Raw genomic sequence first — 27,134 nt, 5'->3', positions numbered from 1 at the left:
TGTGGAACTGAGAATGGTGATTACTCCACAATTTCTTCCGTCTCAATAATGATACATTACTTCTTTTTTTTGTTCTTGTTTCTAGGGCCTTGTTTATAATGTAAAAGAAAAATATTGCATAGATACTGAAACCATGCTTTGAGGTATGTGATAGATTCAGAACAGTAATACTCTGACGGTAATCTTCGTGATCTATGTTACAACAATCGTCGGTGTTAAAATGGTGAATTTAGTCATAGAAAATCGTAGACGAACTCTTGCTTTGTGAACTATATGTCATATATTAATAATATACACATGGTTTCATTTTCAAAAGATTCCTAAACTTTAGTGACCCAAAAAAGTATAATTTTGTTGAATTCTTGATTAGAAATCTTTGTTAAAATTTGTTATGATTATGAATTTTTTAGTTTTTGTAAAAGTTTGTGTTTTTCATTGTTGTTAATTATTTAATTATTAGAAGTTATTGTTAAAATTTTTCTTATTCTAAATTTTTGTTGCTAATATGATGAGTATTATTGCTGATTACTTAATTAGAATTCATAAGTTATTTAAAAATGTTTTATTTTGTGATTTTTTAATGATAAAATATGTACAAATTATATGTGAAATTACAAAGTTTTGGATTTTATTTGTTAAGAAATAATTGAATTTGAATATTTAAAATTGTATATTGAATTTTAATAATTTTATTGTATATTTAATTAAATCGATTCAATTATGGTTCAACTATGTTTAGACCATTGAACTATTGAATCAGTTACTTGATCAATTCAATGATCGGTTTGATTCTCGTAACTTTGTAGTAATATTTGTCCAATGTATTAAGCATGATTTTCTTCGATGCATCTTTTAGATGATGTTTACAGTATTAGACACTGGATTGAATCAATGGTGTTCATACTTGATCTAGTTGTATCTTTGTTGAATAATAGAGAAATAGAGAATTGTGTTCTGATGTAATGATGATTATTAGATGATATTGAATCTGTAACAACTCGAGATTTTATGCTAATGCGATATTTTTGGAAAATTGTTATTTTCAGCAATTAGTTTTATTTTGATAAATTACTTTTGAATTTTAAAATAAAATAAATGATAATATAATTTTATTATTATATTATTAATTTATTTTATATGCTATAATTATAATAGAGTGTAGATATTATTATTATTATTATTATTATTATTATTATTATTATTATTATTATTATTATTATTATTATTATTATCAAGTCCAATATTTATCGATATAAGTAATTATGGATATTTTTTGATGAGTTTAGAGTTGCTAATACTTCATGAAATATCTTTCATTCTTAAGTTACTAATATCATTTATATTAGTAACTCATATATATTTAACCCTATATTATATTATTACTTACATTTTAATATATTTAATTTTCATAATTATTCGTTTAAGATATTTATAACTTGAATATATATATATATATATATATATATATATATATTGTTAGAAACAAGAGACCAATCTAAAGAAAGTGTTTTGTGTATTATTCAGTCTGATGAAAAGATATTTATAGGTGCTAAATGAATCAAAGTAATAAAGGCATAGAATCGTACAATTAATATGCAGATATGCTATATAAATATAAACGACACTAATTGATCTAAATTGATTCTAATGAATCTCAAACATCCCCCCTCAAACTCAAGTGGGAGCTAAGGATACCAGCTTGAGTTTGGATAACAAAGTCCGTAAACGAGTCGGGTGATGAGCTTTCGTGAAGATATCAGCAGTCTGATCCAGTGTTCCAACAGCAATGAGACGAACAGCATCAATAAGGATACGTTGCCGAACAAAGTGACAATCAATTTCAATGTGTTTGGTGCGTTCATGAAACACATCATTATGTGCAATCTGAATAGCACTGCGGTTATCACAAAAAACATCAATAGGAGACGACTAGAGCCATCAAAGTGAGTCTTGATCTTGTATACTCATCTACTAACCACAACTTCCTGATCAGAAGGAGGATCAACCAAATCCCAAGTGTGTGCTTTTTCAAGTGCCTGTATTTCTTCCTGCATTGCTTGTTGCCAATTTGGATTTGTGGAGGCTTCTCTGAATGACTTAGGTTCATGTTGATGAAGAATAGTAGAAAAACAATGATAATCAAGAAGATGAGGAGGTGGATTCCTTACCCTAGAAGAACGAGCGGGAGGAGGAGGCATGACGGTAGGAGCATGATCATCGTCCGGTCTGGAATTATCGGGAGATGGAGAAGGTGGAAGAACAGGAGGCTGTGGAGGGTCACTCGAGGTAGAATCTGTAGAATAATCACTAGGAAAAAGAGCAACATTGGGGTTAGTAAACAAAGGTGACTGAGTAGTAGGAATGGACTCAAAGGATGAGAGAAAACATGTGATGCTCCCAGAAGACAACATGATGAGATATACGAATACGTTTAGAGAGAGGATCCCAACAACGATAACCCTTGTGTTCAGTGCCATAACCAAGAAAACAACACATACGAGCCCGAGGTTCAAGTTTACTATGTTCATAAGGCTGAAAAAGAACAAAACGTACACAACCGAAAATTTGAAGAGAACTATAGTCTGGGGAGGTATGAGAAAGACGCTCAAAGGGAGTAACATTACCATGAACAGAAGAAGGGTGTCTATTGATAACATGAATAACAGTAAGAATAGCTTCACCCCAAGTACGCTCAGGACACAAAGAAGAAAGAAGCATTGCACGGTCGGAGTCAAGAATGTGACGGTGTTTGCGTTCAGCTCTACCATTTTGTTGAGACGTACCAGGACAAGAAAACTCAGACAAAGTACCCTGTTCTGCAAGAAAGGTTAAGAGTTTGGAATCACGGTATTCCATAGCATTATCACGTCGGAAATCCTTAATGACCTTGGAAAATTGAGTTTTAATCATAGTAGCAAAGTTGATATAGATATGAGGTAACTCATGGCGATTAGTCATTAAATAAACCCAAGTAAAACGGAAATAATCATCAATGAAAACGACAAAGTATCGAGCTTCGCCCATAGAGGCAGTGGGAGCGGGGCCCCAAACATCAGAGTGAATGAGATCAAAAGGAGAGCAAGCAAGAGATGAATTATTGTGAAAAGATAAAGCAGGTTGTTTGGCAGTTTGGCAAGAAATACAATCAAAAGATTCATTTGGAACCTGACCTAAAACACCCTGAGACACAAGAGGACGCAGTTTTTCTAAGGAGGTGTGGGCAAGACGTTGATGCCATAAGTGAAGGGTAGAGGGAGAAGAAGCAGCACATAGATTTGGTACAGGAGGAATATGAAGATTCTCGAGTTCAAACAACCTTCCGACCTTATGTCCAGTCCCGATGATTTGTCCCGTCCGAGGATTCTGCACATGACAACCACAAAACGGAAAAAGTGACTTCAAAATCCAGATCAACAAGTTGACCAACAGAAATAAGATTAAAGTTTAATTTGGGAATATAATAAGTATCAGGAAGATTAAGAGTTGATTGGGATATAGAACCCTTGTGTGTTGCGTGCAAGAGGGAGCCATTTGCAGTATTGACAGAAGGTCCATTTGTAGTAGTAGACAGGGACGAGAAAATATTACGCAACAGAGACATGTGATTAAAGCAACCCGAGTCAAAGTACCATTTAGAATTACCTGGAGGAGTCGAAAAAGTAGCAGGGGTATTACCAGAAACGGAGAGAAGACGCTAAAGAAGAGATGCAATATCAGATAGAGAGACAGGAGACGGGTTGAGTGGATCAGAACGTGGTAGGCGAGTAGGATAGGCAGTAATTAAATGTCCCGAGAGCTTGTAGTAACGGCAGAACAGCTGTGAACAATGATAGCTAATATGACCTTTCCGGTGGCATGTGCGACATTCAACAGAAGAACAGTCGGAGAAGAGGTGCCCAGAACGATTACAATTTCGACAGAATTTACCCTTTCTGTCGGTGGCATCAAAAACATCTAGCTTTTCCATGATAGTAGTCACAAAGATCAAAGAGAGGAGAGAAAATGGCAATTTCGGAGCAGAAAATGAGAAATCGGAGTGCAGAATCGGAAAGAGCTCACCAAAAAACCTTAGGGAGGGTCCCGCTTGTCAGCAACACATCAGCGCCACGTCAGTGCCACGTCAGCAGAACAATGACACGTGGCGGCGCCTGAGAGGAGTGGGAAGACACGCTGGTGATGAGGTGGAACGCGGGTCGGCCACTGGACCGGATCGGGTCCAAGCGCGGGTCGTCTGGTTGGGACGGTACAGCGCCAGGGCGACACGTGGATGGCTGTGGTCCGTGTGATCGAACTCGCAATCTAACGGCCGAAGAAGAATCTGGAAGGAAGATGAACCTGGTCGTGGCAGCGTCATTCGGCGGCGCGTGGAGGTGCGTCCGGCGACGGATGGCGGCGGTTCTGGTTGCGTTGGGATCACGGCGACAAGACGAACAAGATGGTTACGGGGGTGACGAACCAAAGCGTCGAAAAGAGAACGAAAAAAGAGGCCAAAGAAAACTTCCGGAAAAGGAAAAACAATGGGGCTATGAACTAATATTCATTGAAAAAAAAGACCTAAGTTCTTGATACCATATTAGAAACAAGAGACCAATCTAATGAAAGTGTTTTGTGTATTATTCAGTCTGATGAAAAGTACAATATACAAGGGGTATTTATAGGTACTAAATGAATCAAAGTAATAAAGGCATAGAATCCTACAATTAATATACAGATATGCTATATAAATATAAACGATACTAATTGATCTAAATTGAATCTAATGATTCTCTAACATATATAACCAAAAAAAGGAGGGAAATGTCGCTTGTATGTGTGTGTGTGTGTGTGTGTGTGTGTGTATATGTTAGCCCCTAATCATACTCCTTTTTTCTTCATTCACCACCGAATTGGTCTTCAAAAAAAGAGATACCAAGAGTGCTCTTATATGAACTGTGGCCTCCCATCTATTTCAACTTCGATTTCTTGTGATCCGTAATTTTAATAAAAAATTTAATCTGATAAACATGTTCATATTTTCTTTCTCTATAAGTTGACGTCATTTTTGTTCGGTAGAAGTTGACGATGACGTGACTCTCCTTCTTCTTGAGTTTGGCCAATATATTTTTATGAAAAGATTGAGTTTAATATTATAAGTATATAAGTTTTTCGGGTAATTTGGGTAGTAAATAAAGTTCAGAGGCAAAACGAGTATTTTATAAAAATTCAGGGTTATTTTTATAAATATGAAACAAAGAGTGAATGTTTAAATATAATTCTATAAAACATTGAGGTAAAAAATAAAATATTAAGGAGTTCGTGGTTTAGAAAGTAATTAATAAAAATTTGAAAATAAGGTCTTATAAAATAAGTTTTAAGAGTATTATAAATATTATATTAAATATTTGTTTAAAATTACTCATTTACATTAGAGTAAATTATTATTATTATTATAAATATTATATATCAAAGATATTATTTTATAAGAATATTGTTATATGTATTATGAAAAATAAAACAGAAAGTAGAAAATAGATTAATCTTAAAAGCTTTAGAGAACACTGACTTAATTAAAGAACCTTATGATTCTGTTTCCATAAAATACTTAGTGGATGGTGAGAGAATAGTGTAAAGATAGTTTGAATATTCAGGATGAATAAGTAAAAGACTGAAGAAAGACAGAAGATAAATCGGCATGTGTGATTTTGGAAAGGTCACGAGAGAGTGACAATAGTATGATTATGGTGCCGAAGGATAAATGTTAACAAGCCGTGGCCTTTGTATGTGAATGATTATGCAGGGACGCCCGTAAATATGGAATGGTTTCCAAGAGAACGGGTCACATGCTTCAACTGGAGAATCAGCGCCTGCAAGTACTTGCAGAGGTCATGTTCGACATACTTCAGCTGGAGAATCAACAGCTGCATGAGATAGAAACTTGCAGAGGTTATGTCGCTGGAATGCCTTATCTGACTTGCGAGTCGAATTGCGTCGGGAGCGGGTCGAAACCAACAAATGAGCTCATTACCTGCGATAGGACTAGACATGCATCATTCTTACTACGCATTTGCATTTTACTTGATAATGTGGAATTGTTTGTGATTATTTTCTTGTATTTTGTGCATTCCTTAATGGTATTCTAAATTGTTGAGACTGGCTATTTCTCTATGATTTTTGAATATTTGGCTGTGAACTAGTTAAACTGTGATAATACTGACTTAACTAACTACCCTCGACCCTACCAAGAACCCCTTAGTTCTTATCCCTTCCTTCCTTTTCCATCAGATGGAGACGAGCGTCCTATTCTATGAGATGGACCGTCCCTGTATAGATGAGGACCCTGAGGAGTGTTCGGATGTGATTGAGATTTCCTCTGACGACGACAGTTGATGCTTGGGAGCTGAGGATGTGACTTTTGGGAGTTTTTTTGTGTTAGCCTAGCTTTTGTGTTTAGTCTCTCACTTTTGATTAGACTCACTGACAGAGTAGGTTGTATAAAGTTGACTAGGCTAGTTTTCGGACACCAGCTTAAGGGCTTCCTATAAGAACTAGGTCCTAGAGTGTTGATTATGCATATAGTAACAAGATGTGAAGGGTTGTACGCTAACTTATAACCTGTATGACAGTATGTATGATGTATACTATCTCTAACTCTGATGATTGTGTTATTTTATAGTACGAATTTAATTATTTCAATTTTTTTCTGAAAATCGATCTCGTGCTAATATGATTACAGGCTTAATAATAAATATTTAGATAATTTTTAGAAAAACAAGTTAGTGACGTTTAAGCGTATGCACAACTAGTACCATAAGAAAAATCATGCATACGCATCTCACATGCGTACACATGATTCACATTTTGCGTCAAATGGAAAATTCAAGCTGCTCCACGGTAAAATCAAACCGAGGCCAATTTGGGCCATTCTTGAGGAAAAAAATTCATGCTGTTGAATGGTATTTCTTTGGCGTTTTACGGTGGATTCAAACAGAAGATAGTTGGGCCAATTCTTGGAGGAAATATGCTTGCCGTTCAACTACTAATCCTAGGTGTTCCACTGAAAAATAAGTCAGAATCATTGTTGGGCTTAATTGGATTGAATCATGCAATCCGTCCAATGACAATTTTGAGGCGTGGGACGGCAAACTAAATCAGAGGCCAGTTTGGGCCAATCTCCAAGCCAAACAAGCATGTCGTTCAACGTGACTTCTTGGTTCTCAACGGCTAACCTTTGGCCCAACTCCCAGGAGCTCCAAATCCTTCATCAATTCCTCATTTCTTTAAGACCAACAAGTCCATGAAATCAATCTTTACTTGAATTTAATGTAATTTGAATTGAATTTGAATTTTTATTTGAATTTGTAATAGGTTATAAATTGGGATTGAGAGAGCACAATGAGACACAATCAGGGGGTGGGGGTGACTCCACCTTCCTCTCTAAATCTGTCTTACACTTTCATACCTAGATTTTAGTTTCTTTGTATTGTGCTCTCAATTTTGAGGCACTAATTCTCCTTTGTTGGGAGAAGAGTTCTATTGAAATTCAATGGATTAATTATTTTTTCATCTCTATCTTTGATTAGGTTAAGAGAAATTGAATCACCAAAGAATTGGAAATCAATTACCTATGATTTGCTTGAGATCAATAATTGCATGATCGAGATAGAGGTGAAACTCATTGATCTAGAGGATTTAACATCTATGATTCTCAGCATTCTATCTCATCTTATTGAATTATTGTTATTTCTTTTCTTTGTTTCATTATTGAGTTATAAAATTGAGATTAATTTATTGTCTCGATTCTTAACTCTTTTATGAGCTTTATTATTATTTCATTTCTATTCCTAGTTATTTCATTTCTATATTAGAAACATTAATTAGATTAGATTAGATTTGGTTTTAATTTGATTTAGTTTTGAATTATGAATTCTAGGTTTAGGGTTCTCATTTAAAAAGGAAAAGAGACACACATGTAGCTTTTCCTTAAGTCGTTTTCAATTCATAGATTTGTTTCCTTTGCACCATGAGCAACTAATCTCCTCTGTTAATGTTAAGAGCCCTATTTATTCTAATGGACTAATGTTATAGCTTTTCTACTTTTGATTAATGCATTGATATTTTCTTAAGAAACAAGCTTTCATTCTTCATCACAAGGAATAGTTCTAATCTGAATTGAATTCTATTATTAAGTTGGTTATTGGAATTAAGCTTAAACACTTCTTCTCATAATTCTTTAACTAGTTTTGATAAGTGACATTAAATCAATTAGGGTTAGTTCTTAAGAATTGTGTGGCTTTGAATTAGTGAACGTGTGGCTTTGAATAAATGAACGTGTCTTACATCTTATCATAATTAATTGATCAAGGAATTGACGGTTTATTAGGTTAAGAGAAATTGAATCACCAATGGATTGGGATTTGATTAACTATAATTTGCCATGGATACATCTTTTCATGATCAAAGTAGATAGTGAAAAACATTCTTCCTAAATTTAAACATCTTTGAAATCTTAACGCCTTTATTCATATTACTTCTCGACCATTAACAATTTGCTTCCATTTAATTCTCTGTTTTTGATACTGAATACCTCTAAAACCTAATTTTCAATTGTATGACTAGATTAATCGGTTAACCATTGTTTGTTTAGTCCATAAATCTTCGTGGAAATGATAACCCACTCACCATAATATTACTTGGGCGCCGTTGTCAGGGATTGAGATTAACAACAAACTAGTTAATTGATTACCTAGATTAGATCCTTTTTCTTTTTTGTTTATCACTTCACTGGAAATTGTTTTCACTCTGACGTAGGAAATTTCAATTTTTTTCTTATTGTCTGTGTGTTTAAGCAGGGCAATAAGGATACAGAGCCTTTCCACTTTGATCAAGAGATTGAGAGAACACTATTCCAAATAAGAAAGAAATCTAGATATCAAAGAGAAGACGTTGAAGTAGTAGAAGAAGTAGAAGAGTCTGAGGAGCTAGGCATAATGGCAGACAATACCAACAACCATGCTAATGCTAAGAGTACTCTTGGGTCTTTCACCAAAGCCACCTTTAGAAATCGTGGATGCAGCATAGTAGCATCTGCTGTGGTGGCCAATAACTTTGAATTAAAACCTCAACTCATCTCCTTATTGCAACAAAGTCAATTTAGTGGGAGCCCTCAAGAAGATCCAAATTTGCACATCTTCACCTTTCTTAAGGTCTGTGACACAGTCAAAACTAACAGAGTCTCTGTCGAAGCCTATAGATTGAGGCTATTCCCATTCTCTGTGAGGGACTAAGCCAAACAGTGGCTCAAAACTCAGCCGCTGGAGAAAATATCAACATGGGATAATTTGGTCAATAAATTCCTAACTGGTACCAAAATTACAAACCACAACTTACCTGCAAGTGCACTAGATCATACCAAGTAATAACTCACGGTGAGTGAGTGTCGATCTCACGAGAATTAATGAACTAAGCAAGCAATAGTTGATTAGCTATTCTAGTTAGACAAATTGAAATGAGAGTTTTGGTTGTCAAATAGCATAATAGGCAATAAAGTAAGGAAGCAAATAATGAACGGTTGAGAAAACGGTATGAGAATGGAGTTACGACTTTGGAGATGTTTAAATGTTCGGAGTAATATTCAATGTCAACTACCTTGATCATGTGATGAATTCGTTTATGGCAAACTCCAAGTGATTAAACTCCTATTCCTAGGCAATTCAATGTCCTTTAATCTAACTGACCGTCAATTCCTTGATCACTCAATTATATTAGAGGGTTAAGTTCAATTTCCGATTTATAAGCCACACAACCCTAAGAATCCCAAAGTATAATGTAGTTATATGTCACGTACCATACTAAGTCCAAATAATTAGAAGTATCGAGAATTTGGTTTCAAGCTGTAATTCTAATGATATAACTTTTCTAAGACTCAAATAGAATTCAAGTAGAATTAGAGTTATTTCCCAATAATTGCTAATCCCTAGGATGACGAACGAAACAAATCCTTAAACAATAATCAAGGAATTAATCAAAAGTAGAAGAGCAAATATTTATTTATCCATTCAAGTAAACAGAGCTCCTAACCTTAACAATAGAGGTTTAGTTGCTCTTGGTGTAGAAAACCTTAGCAGAGAAGAAGTGTAAAAGTGCAGAATGAAAATTAGGAGAAGAACACTCTCCGCGTGGGCAGATCCAAATCCTTTTTATAGTATGATGAGTGATTTTATGCCGGTATAGAATTTATCAATAAATCCAATCGTGAGTATAGTCTAAATCGACACGCAATTCCACATCAAACAAAGAAATTGTGTCACCACAATCTAAATTCAATAACCGAGAGTATTAGTCCCGAATCGTTCTCCCTAGGAGTGCTCCAAGATGCACATTGTTGGTTAGAAGTTGTATTGGTATTTTGGAGTTTCATGCAATCAATGAACAAGCTAATAGTGTGAATGAGAATCGAGCGATACGAGAGCCTTGGGAATGAGAATCAAGTGAAATTACCTCAATGCATTAATGGAAAGCAAAGTAACAACATCCATAAGATCCACAAGTAACTTGAACAACAAGAGCTAAATTGAGAGTAGGAGAATGAGATCTACAACTTGAAGCAATGTAGAAGTGAATTGACAATAGATCTCACCAATGGATCCAAGAGAATTCTAAATTTGAGAAGTAAAACCCTAGAGAGAAGCTAGAGTTTCTCTCTCTACAAAATGTAACTTCCAAAACTAATTAGAAAAATATCTTAAAATGAGTGAATGAATCAATATCCCTTCATCCCTTGTCCTTTTTAAATGCTTTGGCGCCAAAGTTGGTTCAGATTGGGCCCCACAGCCTCTGTGAATTTGCTGGGCACGTTTTCACTTAAAAATCACGTGCGAGCACCGACGCGTACGCGTACAGCACGCATGCGCGTCCCTGGGTTTTTACGATCCACGTGTACGCGTAAGGCACGCGTACGCGTCACTGCTTAAGCTTCAAAGCTCCAATTTCCATGCTCTTTCCATTTATGCATGCTTCCTTCCTCTCTTCTAGGCCATCTTTGCCCTATAAACTCTGAAATCACTTAACAAACAGATCACGACATCGAATGGTAATAGAAGAGGATTCAAATATAACACATTGAGTGTAAAAGAGGCATGTTTTCATCCATGAAGCAAAATTGGAAAGGAAACACAAAACCATGCATTTTATATGAATAAGTGTAAAAGAACATCGATAAAACCCTCAAAATCCATACAAGATAAACCCTAAAAATGGGGTTTATCAACCTCTCCACACTTAGACCAAGCATGTCCTCATGCTTAAAAGAAAGCCAAAGACTAAAGAATCACAAGAGAATGGGATTTATGAGATGCAATCTATCTATATGAATGCAACTAAAATGAGTGCTACTATCTACTTGGTCAAAAGCATATCAATCTTCCAAGAACATATATAAGCACATAGGGCAAAATGATAAACAATATATGAACTCTACCAATTCCAATAATCAAAGTGAAGTGCGCATAACTTGCATGAAGAATGATCGCGAGAGCCGGGAACAAGGAATTGAGCCTTGAACCCTCACCGGAAGTGTTTACACTCTATTCGCTCGGTGTGTAGGGTTGATCACTCAATTCTCCTCTATTTCATGCTTTCCAAAATTTGTTCTTCCTCTAACAATCAATAATTATTCTATGCATGCATACATATATCATGAGGTCTTTTCTTTGGTTGTAATGGGGCTAGGGTCAAGGTAGGGTTATATATATGGCTAAGTGGACTAGAATTTGAATCTTTGATTAACCTAAGCATCCCACCTAACCTATATGCAACCTATACAATTAAGTGCTAACCTAACTACCCATTCCTCACTTTTTTTTCCCACATACTCATGCGTTCTCCTTTGGTCACTACACATATGCATTGATTGTTATTGAACTTTACTTTGGGGCATTTTGTCCCCTTTTTCTTTTTCTTTTTTTCTATATATTTTTCTCTTTTTTTTTATTATTCATTTTTCTTTTCTTTTGTTTTTCTCTTTCTTTCTTTTTGTTTTCTTTTTGATACCAATGCATATGGTTTACATATTCAATAAACACATGAGTATGTGCCTAATTCCCAATATTTTCAATAAAAAAACATGCTCTTACCTCAACTAATGTCCCCCGTTTCCCACACTTGAATGACACACACACACACTAGTCTAAGCTAATCAAAGATTCAAATAAGGACATTCATGGTTTTCTGCTTTAGGCTTGTAATGTGCTAAAATTAAGAACAAGTGGGTTAATCATAAGCTCAAATTGGCTAACAAAGGTTGTTGTAAGGTAAGGCTATTTGGGTAAGTGGCTAAGTAAAATGATGGCCTCAATCACATACATGCACTCATACACACAATAATGGACATATAGAGTCAAACAAATCAAGGATCACAATCATAGAGGGAGAACAATGCTCACAAGAAGGAAGATAAGTGGTTATAAGATGTAACCACGCAATTGGCTCAAGTCTCACTTGCTTATGTTCTCAACTCTAAAATCATGTTCCAAAATACTTTCCTCAAGCAAGTTTAGCACCAAAAAAATTTTCAAATTGGTAGGGTTGCCCAAAAATTATAGTTTCTTGGAAAGGAAATCATTACACTAACCAAGTAGACCTAATAAGAGACACTAATCATGCAAAAGGTATTCAAAAGCAAAACCTAATCATGCAATCTATCCTAATTAACTAAGGAAATGAAAGTTTATTTGGGTGTTACCTACGGAGACCGGTCGAACGACCTCCCCACACTTAAGAACAAGCACTGTCCACGGTGCTATTGGTGAGACGTAAGGGACGATCGGCCTTGGAGCTTCCATTATCCATTCCATCCATGCTATCTTCACTCAAGTTCGAGGTGGAAGTGGAAATCTCTGGTTCCTCCATAGGTGGGGTCACAAAACTCAAAAGCTTCTTTACATAAGCAAACCGGCGTTGGTTCCGCCGTTCATATCAGTCCATCTTCTTATGGAGATCCTCAAGGCATTGGTGGGATGATCTAGGTTGTGCGGATGAAGTGGTGAGGATGCCCGCGGGAATAGCCACGTCAAGGTTTATGGTGTCCGCCAGAGGCTTGAGATATTTTTCGGATGGGATGACATCGCCATCCACCAGAATTAGTGCCTTCCTAAGTATGCACCAAACCGAGAAGGCTAGCTCTGCGGTGATAGATGACTCGTGGGTGCTTGGGAGCACATAATGGGAAAAAATTTGGGCCCATGCTTGAGCTTCCACAGTGAGATAACACGCGGCAATACCCTTGGGCCGGGGTCTCATTCTCCCTTGGGTCCAAAACGTTCCCGGTTCAGCAATTACACGGAGAATGGCATCCCAATCGAAACCATATTCACAATGCTGCTTCAAGACCTCTTGATAAGCATCTATCCCATCCGCCAATGGTCCGGTCTTAATTACTCCTTGAATAGCTGCCTCCGAGATGGGGACTTACTTCCGGCGCACAAAAACTGATGTGAGAGAAGGTGAGTGGTAGTTGGAGTAAAACTCCACCACCCAAGAGAGGTTTGCCTCCTGCGGTCTTCTCATGAGAAACCCCCACTGTCGCGCTCGATGCGGGGTATCACACGCTGAACAATGTGGGCCGGAGGAGCAAGAAGAGGTTCAGGGTGATAGTTTCTTTCAGTCACAAGGGGGAACATGAGCTCACAATAACGGTTGGGAAACTTAGTAGAATCCCTCGTAGGGTTTTCCTTCTCTTGTTCATCAACATTAATGATGCTCCTTACCTTCTTGAGGAGGGGCTTGGCTTTTGGTGCTTGGTGCGTGGTGCACAAAATCATGATCGTTCATTCCTTGGTAACGGCGCCAAAAACTTGATACACACGTTCATAATCTTAGTTCTTTGTCACAACTTCGCACAACTAACCAGCAAGTGCACTGGGTCGTCCAGGTAATAAACCTTACGTGAGTTAGGGTCGATCCCACGGAGATTGTCGGTTTGAAGCAAGCTATGCTCATCTTGCAAATCTCAGTCAGGCAGATTCATATGGTTATGGATATTTGATAATTAAGATATAAATAAAATATAAAATAGGATAGAGATACTTATGTAATTTATTGGTGAGAATTTCAGATAAGCATATAGAGATGCTTTTGTTCCTTCTGAATCTCTGCTTTCCTACTGTCTTCATCCAATCATTCCTACTCCTTTCCATGGCAAGCTTTATGCAGGGCATCACCGTTGTCAATGGCTACATCCCGTCCTCTCAGTGAAAATGGTCTAAAATGTGCTGTCACCGGACGACTAATCATCTGTCAGTTCTTGATCATACTGGAATAGGATTCAGTAATCCTTTTTGCGTCTGTCACTACGCCCAGCACTCGCGAGTTTGAAGCTCGTCACAGCCATCCCTTCCCAGATCCTACTAGGAATACCACATATAAGGTTTAGACTTTCCGGATCTCAAGAATAGCCGCCAATAATTCTAGCCTATACCACGAAGACTCTGATCTCACGATCAGGAGGCTAAGAGATACGCATTCAAGCTTGTTTGCATGTAGAACGGAAGTGGTTGTCAGGCACGCATTCATAAGTGAGAATGGTAATGAGCGTCACATAATCATCACATTCATCATGTTCTTGTGTGCGAATGAATATCTTAAAGAAGAAAGAGGCTTGAATTGAATAGAAAAACAATAGTACTTTGCATTAATTCTTGAGGAACAGCAGAGCTCCACACCTTAATCTATGGTGTGTAGAAACTTTACCGTTGAAAATACATAAGAACAAGGTCCAAGCATGGCCGAATGGCCAGCCCCCCCTAAAGGTCTAAGATAGCATAAGACTAATCAAAGATCAGACATACAATAGTAAAAAGTTCTATTTATACTAAACTAGTTACTAGGGTTACAGAAATGAGTAAATGATGCAGAAATCCACTTCCGGGCCCACTTGGTATGTGCTTGGGCTGAGCATTGTAGCTTTCATGTGCAGAGGTCTTTCTTGGAGTTAAATGCCAGTTTGTAACCTGTTTCTGGCGTTTAACTCTGCTTTGCAACCTGTTTCTGGCGTTTAACTCTAGAATAGGACAGAGAGTGGAGTTGAACGCCAGTTTGCATCGTCTATACTCGAGCAAAGTATAGACTATTATATATTTCTGGAAATCCCTGGATGTCTACTTTCCAACTCAATTGAGAGCGCACCATTTGGAATCCTGTAGCTCTAGAAAATCCACTTTGAGTGTAGGGAGGTCAGAATCCAATAGCATCTGCAGTCCTTCTTCAGCCTCTGAATCTGATTTTTGCTCAAGTCCCTTAATTTCAGCCAGAAAATACCTGAAATCACAGAAAAACACACAAACTCCTAGTAAAGTCCAGAAATGTGATTTTTATTTAAAAAAACTAATAAAAATATATTAAAAACTAATCAAATCATATTAAAAACTATGTAAAAACAATGCCAAAAAGCGTAAAAATTATCCGCTCATCACAACACCAAACTTAAATTGTTGCTTGTCCCCAAGCAACTGAAAATCAAATAGGATAAAAAGAAGAGAATATACTATAAATTCCAAATATCAATGAAACTTAGCTCCAATCAGATGAGCGGAACTAGTAGCTTTTTGCCTCTTGAATAGTTTTGGCATCTCACTTTATCCTTTGAAGTTCAGAATGATTGGCATCTATAGGAACTTAGAATTCAGATAGTGTTATTGATTCTCCTAGTTCAGTATGTTGATTCTTGAACACAGCTACTTTATGAGTCTTGGCCGTGGCCTTAAGCACTTTGTTTTCCAGTATTACCACCGGATACATAAATGCCACAGACACATAACTGGGTGAACCTTTTCAGATTGTGACTCAACTTTGCTAAAGTCCCTAATTAGAGGTGTCCAGGGTTCTTAAGCACACTCTTTTTTTGCTTTGGACCTTGATTTAACTGCTCAGTCTCAAGTTTTCACTTGACACCTTCACGCCACAAGCACATGGTTAGAGACAGCTTGGTTTAGCTGCTTAGTCCAGGATTTTATTCCTTTAGGCCCTCCTATCCACTGATACTCAAAGCCTTGATCCTTTTTTATTACCCTTGTCTTTTGGTTTTAAGGGCTATTGGCTTTTTTGCTCTTGCCTTTTGGTTTAAAGAGCTTTTGGCTTTTTCTGCTTGCTTTTTCTTTTTCTTTCTTTTTTTTTCGCCATTTTTCTTTTCTCTTCTCTTTTTTTTTTCACAAGCTTTTGTATTCACTGCTTGTTCTTGCTTCAAGAATCAATTTTATGATTTTTCAGATTATCAATAACATTTCTCCTTTTTCATCATTCTTTCAAGAGCCAACATATTTAACATTCATAAACCACAATATCAAAAGACATATGCACTGTTCAAGCATTCATTCAGAAAACAAAAAGTATTGTCACCACATCAAAATAATTAAACTAGTTTCAAGGATGAATTCAAAATCATGTACTTCTTGTTCTTTTGTGATTAAAAGCATTTTTCATTTAAGAGAGGTGATGGATTCATAGGACATTCATGGCTTTAAGACATAGACACTTAAATACTAATGATCATATAGTAAAGACACAAACATAAATAAAACATAAGGCTCAAAAACCGAAAAACAGGAAAATAAGAACAAGGAGATTAAGGAACGAGTCCACCTTAGTGAGGGTGGCGTCTTCCTCTTCTTGAAGAACCAATGGTGCTCTTGAGCTCCTCTATGTCTCTTCCTTGTCTTTGTTGCTCCATCCCTAGTGATTTTGGTGCTCCTATCCTTAGTTGCTCCCAATAGTTGTGTGGAGAAAAATATATCCCTTGAGGTATCTCAGGGATTTCTTGGTGAGGGAATTCCTCATGCTCTTGTTGAGGTCCATGAGTGGGCTCTCTTGTTGTGCAGTCAAATGCTCTACTACTGAGCTATGGACCCTTGAGATGAATCTCTCCATCTCCCATGACTCAGAGGTGGAAGCTATTGCCTTCCCTTTCCTCTTTCTTGAGGTTTCTCTGGCCTTAGGTGCCATTAATGGTTATGGAAAAATAAAAAGCAATGCTTTTACCACACCAAACTTAAAATTTTTGCTCGTCTCCGAGCAAAAGAAGAAAGAAAGAAGGGTAAGAAGAAGAAAAATGGAGGAGAGGGAGAGAGGTGTGTATTCGGCCAAGGGGAAGAAGAAAGGGTTTTGTTGTGTGAAAATGAAGAAGGAATGAGGGGTTTATATAGGAGTGGGGGAGGGTTTAGGGTTCGGCCATTAGGGCTGGGTTTGGGAGGAAAAAGAGTTTGAATTTTGGAGGTAGGTGGGGTTTTTGGGGAAGAGAGGTTGGATGTGAGTGGTGAAGAGGTGATGGGGAAGAGTGATTGAGGTGATTGGTGAAGGGTATTTAGGGAAGAGAGTTATGAAAAGGTGTAAAGAGGAGAGAAGAAAAGGTGGAGATCCTGTGGGGTCCACAGATCCAGTGGGGTCAAGGACTTAACATCCCTGCTCCAATTAGGCATGTAAAACGCCCTTAGTATGCATGTGTGGCGTTAAACGCCAGCTTGCTGCTTGTTTCTGGCGTTGAACGCCACTTCCATACTCTGTTCTGGCGTTAAACGCCAGTCTGGTGCTTGTTTCTGGCATTTAACGCTAGCTTGATGCTTCTTTCTGGCGTTAAACGCCAGTTTGATGCTTCTTACTGGCGTTTAAATGCCAGTAAGTTCTTCCTCCAGGGTGAGCTATTTTTAAAGCTATTTTTCATTCTGTTTTTGATTTTTCAATAGTTTTTATGACTCCACATGATCATCAACCTAAAAAAATAAAATAACAATAGAAAATAAATAGATATAATTAAATAATATTGGGTTGCCTCCCAACAAGTGCTTATTTAATGTCAATAGCTTGACAGTTAGCTCTCATGGAGCCTCACAGATGTTCAGAGCATTGTTGGAACCTCCTAACAGCAAACTTAGAGTTTGAATGTGGGGGTTCAACACCAAACTTAGAGTTTGGTTGTGGCCTCCCAACACCAAACTTAGAGTTTGACTGTGGGGGCATTGGTTGACTCTGCAGTGAGAGAAGCTTTTGATGCTTGCTCTCCATGGTTACAAAAGGAGATCCTTGAGTTTTAAACACAAGGTTGTCCTCATTTAGTTGAAGGACCAATTCTCCTCTGTCCACATCAATCACAGCTCTTGCTGTGGCTAGGAAGGGTCTTCCAAGGATGATGGATTCATCCTCATCCTTCCTAGTGTCTAGGATTATGAAATCAGCAGGGATGTAAAGGCCTTCAACCTTTACTAGCACGTCCTCTACTAGTCCATAAGCCTGTTTTCTTGAGTTGTCTGCCATCTCTAATGAGATTCTGGCAGCTTGCACCTCAAAGATCCCAAGTTTCTCCATTACAGAGAGTGGCATTAAGTTTATTTCTGACCCCGGGTCACACAGAGCCTTCTCAAAGGTCATGGTTCCTATGTTACAGTGAATTAGAAATTTACTAGGATCCTGTTTCTTTTGAGGTAATTTATGCCTATCCAATGCATTCAGTTCATTGGTGAGCAAGGGAGGTTCATCTTCCCAAGCCTCATTACCAATTAATTTGGTATTCAGCTTCATGATTGCTCCTAAATACTGGGCAACTTACCCTTGAACAATGTCTTCATCTTCTTCAGAAGATGAATAGTCCTCAGAGCTCATGAATGGTAAAAGGAGGTTCAATGGAATCTCTATGGTCTCTAGATGAGCCTCAGATTCCTTTGGTTCCTCAAAGGGAAACTCCTTATTGGTCACTGAACGTCTCAGGAGGTCTTCCTCACTAGGATTCACGTCTTCCTCCTCCTCTCTGGGTTCTGCCACACCATGCAAGGTAATGGCCTTGCACTCTCTTTTTGGATTCTCTTCTGTATTGCTTGGGAGAGTACTAGGAGATGTTTCAGTGACTCTTTTACTCAGCTGGCCTACTTGTGCCTCCAAATTTCTAATGGAGGACCTTGTTTCATTCATGAAACTTAGAGTGGCCTTAGATAGATCAGAGACTATATTTGCTAAGCTAGATGGATTCTGCTCAGAATTCTCTGTCTGTTGCTGAGTGGATGATGGAAAAGGTTTGCCATTGCTGAACCTATTTCTTCCACCATTATTAAAGCCTTGTTGAGGCTTTTGTTGATCCTTCTATGAGAAATTTGGATGATTTCTCCATGAGAGATTATAGGTATTTCCATAGGGTTCCCCCATGTAATTCACCTCTGCTATTACAGGGTTCTCAGGATCATAAGCTTCTTCTTCAGAAGATGCCTCTTGAGTACTGTTGGATGCAGCTTGCAATCCATTCAGACTCTGAGAAATCATATTGACTTGCTGAGTCAATATTTTATTCTGAGCCAATATGGCATTCAGAGCATCAATTTCAAGAACTCCCTTCCTCTGAGGTGTCCCATTACTCACAGGATTCCTTTCAGAAGTGTAGATGAACTGGTTATTTGCAACCATGTCAATGTGTTCTTGAGCTTCTGCAGGCATTTTCTTTAGGTGAATGGATCCACCTGCAGAATGGTCCAATGACATCTTATATAATTTAGACGGACCATCATAGAATATATCCAGGATGGTCCATTCTGAAAGCATGTCAGAATGACACTTTTTGGTCAGTTGCTTGTATCTCTCCCAAGCTTCATAGAGGGATTCACCTTCTTTCTGTTTGAAGGTTTGAACATCCACTCTAATCTTTCTAAGCTTTTGAGGAGGAAAGAACTTGGCTAAGAAAGTCGTGACCAGCTTATCCCAAGAGTTCAGGCTATCTTTAGGTTGAGAGTCCAACCATATTCTAGCTCTGTCTCTTATAGCAAACGGGAAAAGCATAAGCCTGTAGACCTCGGGATCAACCCCATTGGTCTTAACAGTGTCATAGATCTGCAAGAATTCAGTTAAGAACTGAAAAGGATCTTCTAATGGAAGTCCATAAAACTTGCAGTTCTGTTGCATCAGAGAAACTAATTGAGACTTTAGCTCAAAATTGTTTGCTCCAATGGCAGGGATTGAGATGCTTTTTCCATGTAAATTGGAATTTGGTGCAGTAAAGTCACCAAGCATCTTCCTTGCATTGTTATTATTTTTGGCCATGTCTCCTTCTTTTTCGAAAATTCCTGTCAGATTTTCTCCAGAGAGTTGTGCTTTAGCTTCCCTTAGCTTCCTCTTCAGAGTCCTTTCAGGTTTAGGATCAGCTTCAATAAGAATGTTCTTATCCTTGTTCCTGCTCATATGAAAAAGAAGAAAACAGAAAAGAAGAGGAATCCTCTATGTCACAGTATAGAGATTCCTTTATGTGAGTAGAAGAAGAAAAGAAATTCGAACATAGAAAGAGGGAGAGGGTTCGAATTTTTAAGAAGAGAAGTGTTAGTAGATAAATAAATAATTAGGAGGAGGTGAGAGAGAAGAATTTTCGAAAATAATTGAAAAGAAAAGAAAAATATTTTTGTTTTTAATTTAAAATTAAAGTTAAAATTTGAAAATTTAAAAAAGAAAAATGAAACTAAATTAAAATTTAAATCAATTAATTAAAAGGAATTCTGAAAAAGAGGAAGGTGATTTTCGAAAATTAGAGAGAGAATTAGTTAGGTAGTTCTGAAAAAAATATGATTGAAATAGTAAACTTTTAAAATCTAACAAAAAGTCAAGTAGTTAATTGAAAAAGATTTGAAAATCAATTTTGAAAAGATAAGAAGTTAGAAAAAGGTTTTGAAATTAAAATTGAAAAAGATATGATTGAAAGATATTTTGAAAAAGATTTGAAAAGGAAATTTAAAAAGATTTGATTTTGAAAATTAAAGTTAATTACTTGACTAACAAGAAATAAAAAGATATGATTTTAAAATTTTAAAGATTGAACCTTTCTTAATAGGCAAGTAACAACTTGAAATTTTTGAATCAAAATATTAAATGTTAGTAATAAATTCGAAAATATGAAGTAAAAATAAGAAAAAGATTTTGAAAATTAGTTTTAAAAATTTTCGAAAAAATATAAAAAAATTGAAAAAGATTTGAAAAAGATAGAATTTTTAAATTGAAAATTTGATTTGACTCATAAGAAACAACTAAATTTTAAAAAGTTTTGAAAAAGTCAATTCAAATTTTCGAAAATTTATGAGTGAATAAGGGAAAGATATGTTTTTTTTATTTTTGAATTTTTAATGAAGAAAGAGAAAAACACAAAATTGACACAAAACATAGAAATTATGAATCAAAACAACTAATGCATGCAAGAGCACTTTGAATGTCAAGATGAACACCAAGAACACTTTGAAGATCAAGATGAACATCAAGACTTATTTTTTTTTTGAAAATTTTTAAGAAAAGAAAAATATGCAAGACACCAAACTTAGAAATTTTTAATTTTTAGACACTATGAATGCAAGAATGCATATGAAAAACAATAAAAGACACAAAACAAGAAAAATTAAAGATCAAACATAGAAAATCATCAAGAACAACTTGAAGATCATGAAGAACATATGCATGAATTTTTGAAAAATGCAAGAAAAAGATAAACATGCAATTGACACCAAACTTATGACTTGACACTAGACTCAAACAAGAAACATCAAATTTTTGGTTTTTTTATGATTTTATTAAAAAATTTTTGGATTTTTTTCGAAAATTAATTGGAAAAGAAAAATAAGGATTTCAAAATTTTTTTTTAATGAGAATTCCAGGAATCATGCAATGTTAGTCTAAAGCTCCGGTCCAGGAATTAGACATGACTTACTAGCCAGCCAAGCTTTCAGTGAAAGCTCTGGTCCAAAACACTAGACATGGCCAATGGCCAGCCAAGCTTCAACAGATACAAATCAGGCATACAACAGCTGATACGATGGGAGTCTAAGGACTCTTGTGATGATAAGTTGAAACCTCGGTCCAAAAGAATTAGACATGGCTTCACAGCCAGCCAGACTTCAACAAATCATCGTGAAACTCTAGAATTCATTCTTAAAAGTTCTGAAGCCATAGAATAATTTATTTTTAAATTTTTTTTTGAAAAATTTTTTCGAAAATAAAAGAATAAAAACAAAAAGCTTAAAATTAAAATAAAATTACCTAATCTGAGCAACAAGATGAACCGTTAGTTGTCCAAACTCGAACAATCCCCGGCAATGGCGCCAAAAACTTGGTGCACAAAATCGTGATCGTTCATTCCTTGGTAACGGCGCCAAAAACTTGATACGCACGTTCATAATCTTAGTTCTTTGTCACAACTTCGCACAACTAACCAGCAAGTGCACTGGGTCGTCCAAGTAATAAACCTTACATGAGTAAGGGTCGATCCCACAGAGATTGTCGGTTTGAAGCAAGCTATGGTCATCTTGCAAATCTCAGTCAGGCAGATTCATATGGTTATGGATATTTGATAATTAAGATATAAATAAAATATAAAATAGGATAGAGATACCTATGTAATTCATTGGTGAAAATTTCAGAAAAGCGTATAGAGATGCTTTTGTTCCTTCTGAATCTCTGTTTTCCTGCTGTCTTCATCCAATCATTCTTACTCCTTTCCATGGCAAGCTTTATGCAGGGCATCACCGTTGTCAATGGCTACATCCCGTCCTCTCAGTGAAAATGATCCAAAATGCGCTGTCACCAAACGGCTAATCATCTGTCAGTTCTCGATCATACTGGAATAGGATTGAGTAATCCTTTTTGCGTCTGTCACTACGCCCAGCACTCGCGAGTTTGAAGCTCGTCACAGCCATCCCTTCCCAGATCCTACTCGGAATACCACAGACAAGGTTTAGACTTTACGGATCTCAAGAATGGCCGCCAATAATTCTAGCCTATACCACGAAGACTCTGATCTCACGATCAGGAGGCTAAGAGATACGCATTCAAGCTTGTTTGCATGTAGAACGGAAGTGGTTGTCAGGCACGCGTTCATAAGTGAGAATGGTGATGAGCGTCACATAATCATCACATTCATCATGTTCTTGTGTGCGAATGAATATCTTAGAGAAGAAAGAGGCTTGAATTGAATAGAAAAACAATAGTACTTTGCATTAATTCTTGAGGAACAGCAGAGCTCCACACCTTAATCTATGGTGTGTAGAAACTCTACCTTTGAAAATACATAAGAACAAGGTCCAGGCATGGCCGAATGGCCAGCCCCCCTAAAGGTCTAAGATAGCATAAGACTAATCAAAGATCAGACATACAATAGTAAAAAGTTCTATTTATACTAAACTAGTTACTAGGGTTATAGAAATGAGTAAATGATGCAGAAATCTACTTCCGGGCCCACTTGGTATGTGCTTGGACTGAGCATTGAAGCTTTCACGTGTAGAGGTCTTTCTTGGAGTTAAATGCCAGTTTGTAACCTGTTTCTGGCGTTTAACTCTGCTTTGCATCCTATTTCTGGCGTTTAACTCCAGAATAGGGCAGAGAGCTGGCATTGAACGCCAGTTTGCGTCATCTAAACTCAGGCAAAGTATGGACTATTATATATTTCTGGAAAGCCCTGGATGTCTACTTTCCAACACAATTGAGAGCGCGCCATTTAGATTCCTGTAGCTCCAGAAAATCCATTTTGAGTGCAGGGAGGTCAGAATCCAACAGCATCTGCAGTCCTTCTTCAGCCTCTGAATCTGATTTTTGCTCAAGTCCCTCAATTTCAGCCAGAAAATACCTGAAATCACAGAAAAACACACAAACTCCTAGTAAAGTCCAGAAATATAATTTTTATTTAAAAAAACTAATAAAAATATATTAAAAACTAATCAAATCATACTAAAAACTATGTAAAAATAATGCCAAAAAGTGTATAAATTATCCGCTCATCAGTGCACCTTGGTGGTGGATCTTTGAGGTGCCTTCTTGGTGGGTGGCTTCTTTGGTGCCTTTTCCTTATCATTTGTGATGACCATCCTAAAAAGGGAGGAAAGAGCATACATTAAACTCAAAGAAATAATACATGGATAATATCATGCAAGTGATAGAGAAAGCCACAAAAGAATAAGTGTCTTGGAGACATGACAGCTGCAACATGTAAGCAAGACAACAATGGAAATAATGGGCAAGTCATTTAGCATGTGATGCATGAGGGGTAGAAGCATGCAAGTAAAAGGCATGAGAGGCATGTGCTCAAGCATCAAAACAAGAAGCAAGTCATAAGGGATGAGCATATGAATGGGAAACATGAAGAACAATAGGCTCAATGCACATAGGAACAAGCAAGTGAATGAGAAAGGGTACTAAGTTGGAAGCACTATGTCAAATTTGAAACAAGAACTCATAGGTGCCTTTCATCAAACACTTGGTGTGCAAGTTCAAAGCAATAAGCAAGTGGAGAAAATGTGGCAATATAGCATCCCATAAGGCATTATCAATCATCATATAGCATCCCATAGCACAAAGAAATCAAAACATAGCAAAAGAACCCATTAATGCAAGAGATAACTCCACCCTTTACACCTATGGCACAATAGAAAAGGAAGCAAACAAGTAAACAAGAATACATGAATGAGAGTCTAACTATGAAGGAAAGCAAAGAAATGTAACTAAAAAGAGAAAAATTGAAACAAAACAAAGAAGAAGCAAGGTGAGTAGTACCTTGAAATACGGAAGAAAGTGATGTAGAATTCAAGGGAAGAAAGGGGAAAAGAATTGGAAAAAAGAGAGGAGAGAAAAGAGTGTGGGACCGCCGAAAGTGGTGGTCGCCAGTGGTCAGTGCTGCCGGTGGAAGGGGCTGAGAAAGGGAAGTAGAAGTGGGTGGAGAAGAAGGGAAGATGGAAATATAAGAATAAGATAGGAAAATTTGAAAACAGGCGTGCTTCAGGTAAGTAACATCACGAAATCGACACGCGCGCGCCATCCACACGTACGCGTGGATGAGCAGAAAGAAGCAGGGACGCGTAAGTGTCGCCCATGCATATGCGTGGGTAGCAAAAGAAGAGGGGACGCGTACGTGCAAGGGGCGCGCACGCGTGAGAGGCAATTGCACCAGTGGCACAGTGCCAGCATGAGGCTTGCACAACTCTCTGGTCGAAGTACCAGGAGTTGGCTGTAGGAACATCAACGCACACGCACACGTTGTGGCATGTGCGGATTCAGCAGAAAGCAGATGGACGCGTAAGCGTCAGGTACGCTTGCGCATGGGTGGGAGTTGTGCTCCCAGCACAGTGGTCGCGTGATGTTTGTGCAACTCTCTGGAAAATATACCAAGAGTTGGGGTTGCGCGATCGACGTGGACGCGTCATCCACGCTTACGCGTGGATGCGCAGATCAACAGATGGACACGTACGCGTCATGTATGCGCACGCGTGGGTCGAGTCATGCGGAGGGCACAGTGTTGGCCCAGTTCTGGCATAACTCTCGGGAAAAATGTACCAGAGACTGAGAAACGCAACCGATGCGTACGCGTCTAGCACACTCGCGTGTGGGTTGCTCGATCAAGTCCAGGGACGTGTACACATCATGTGCGTGTACACATGAGGGGGGTTAGGTGTGGGGCTCAGTGCAGGCTCAATACTCGCATAACTCTCTGGATTTTTGTACCAGGGGTTGCGGCTATCGACGCGGACGCGTCTTGTACGCCCACGTGTGGATACCCCCTCTTTTTTTTTTCATAGACATGAAGGAATGCATTTTCATCAGGTTAGCTTTGAAATTGTATAAGTTGTCATAGGTTAGGTGGGAAGTTTAAGTTGATCAAAGATTCAAATCTCAAGCTCACTTGACCATATGCATCCTTACATTGACCCTAGCCCCATTACAACCTAAGAAAAGACCTCATGATAATTGTATGCATGCATGAAATAATTGTTGATTGTTAGATGAAAAACAAATCTTAGAAAGCATGATTAGAGAAGAATTGAGTGAATTGACCCTAAACACTTGAGCAAATAGAGTGCAAACACTTTCGGTGAGGGTTCGATTGCTCAATTACATGTTTCTACCTTCACTCATCACCTTTCTTGCAAGTTTGTAAAAATATTTAATAACTCAATTCGATTGTGGTTTGGCTTGGTTGTTAATACCTTTAGCCCTTGTGCTTATATATGCTTTCTTGGGAAATGATTTATTTTGACCAAGCAATTGCATTCATTTAGATAGTTGCATATAGTTTAGGTTGCATATAGTTTATTTACATTGAATAAATGTTGACACACTTTGTTTCCTTCTTGATTTAGCATGAGGACATGCTATGGTTTAAGTGTGGGGAGGTTGATAAACCCCATTTTTAGGGTTTATCTTGTGCTTAATTTAGGGAATTTTATCACCTTTTATCCACATTTATTCAATGAAATAGCATGGCTTCATGATTGTCTCCTAATTTGTGCTTAAGTGTGAAAACATGCTTTTTAGGCCCTTAATTGCTAATTTTGATTCACCTTTGATTCCACTAGATTCCTTGATATGTTTGTTAGTAAATTCAGATTGGAAAGGCTAGGAATGGATCAAAGGGGTGAAGAGGAAAAGCATGCAAGTGGAGAACTCATGAAGGAACAAGGATTTGGTATGCTGAGATCGACGCGCACGTGTAGCAGACGCGCACGTGTGGATTGTGACGTCGCATGGCGACGCGTACGCGTACATGGCGCATATGCGTCGATGCTCGCACGTGACTCACTTAAAGGCAAAATGCTGGGGCGAATTCTGGGCTTCCCAGGCCTAGATCCAACTTATTTCTGAGGCTATTTAAGGCAGAATTTAAGGAGAAGTCAACAGACATGAGAATTTTTGAACACATTAGTTTAGTTTAGTTTACTTGTGGAGGGAAAGTTGGTTTTAGAGAGAGAAGCTCTCTCTTCTCTCTAGAATTAGGTTAGAGGTAGATTAGGATTTCTTAGATCTAGGTTAATTTCATGCTTTGATTTACTTTTCCTTTTGTAATTCTTGTTCTTCTACATCTCCTCTCTCTAGTTTAGCATTTAATTCTTGTAATTCTCTACTTTTATGTTGATGCACTTTTGTTTCTTCTATTTTCATTTTAATGCAATTCATGTTTTGATTTCCTTTATTGTTGATTTGCTTTAATGTAGATTTCCTTTTCTTGCAATTTGATTTTACTTTCCTTTTATACCTTCCAAGTGTTTGATGAAATGCTTGGTTGGATTTTAGTATGGATTTTCCTCCTCTTGGCCTAGGTAGAGTAATTAGTGACTCTTGAGTTATCTAATTCCTTTGTTGATTGATAATTAGAAGTTGCTAATTGACTTGAATGC

General features: G+C 37.4%; 1 non-coding gene across 1 annotated transcript; it reads left to right on the top strand.

Annotated features, from left to right (window-relative positions):
• The first annotated feature begins 19,546 nt into the window (after nt 1-19,546).
• LOC112753409 (small nucleolar RNA R71) lies at nt 19,547-19,650 on the top strand. The gene has a single exon (XR_003177797.1). It is a non-coding gene; the product is annotated as a small nucleolar RNA R71 (small nucleolar RNA).
• The last annotated feature ends 7,484 nt before the right edge of the window (nt 19,651-27,134 follow it).

The sequence above is a fragment of the Arachis hypogaea genome, chromosome 15, assembly GCF_003086295.3.
Source record: "Arachis hypogaea cultivar Tifrunner chromosome 15, arahy.Tifrunner.gnm2.J5K5, whole genome shotgun sequence".
NCBI lineage: Eukaryota > Viridiplantae > Streptophyta > Magnoliopsida > Fabales > Fabaceae > Arachis > Arachis hypogaea.
This window is presented reverse-complemented; position numbering and strand designations above follow the sequence as displayed.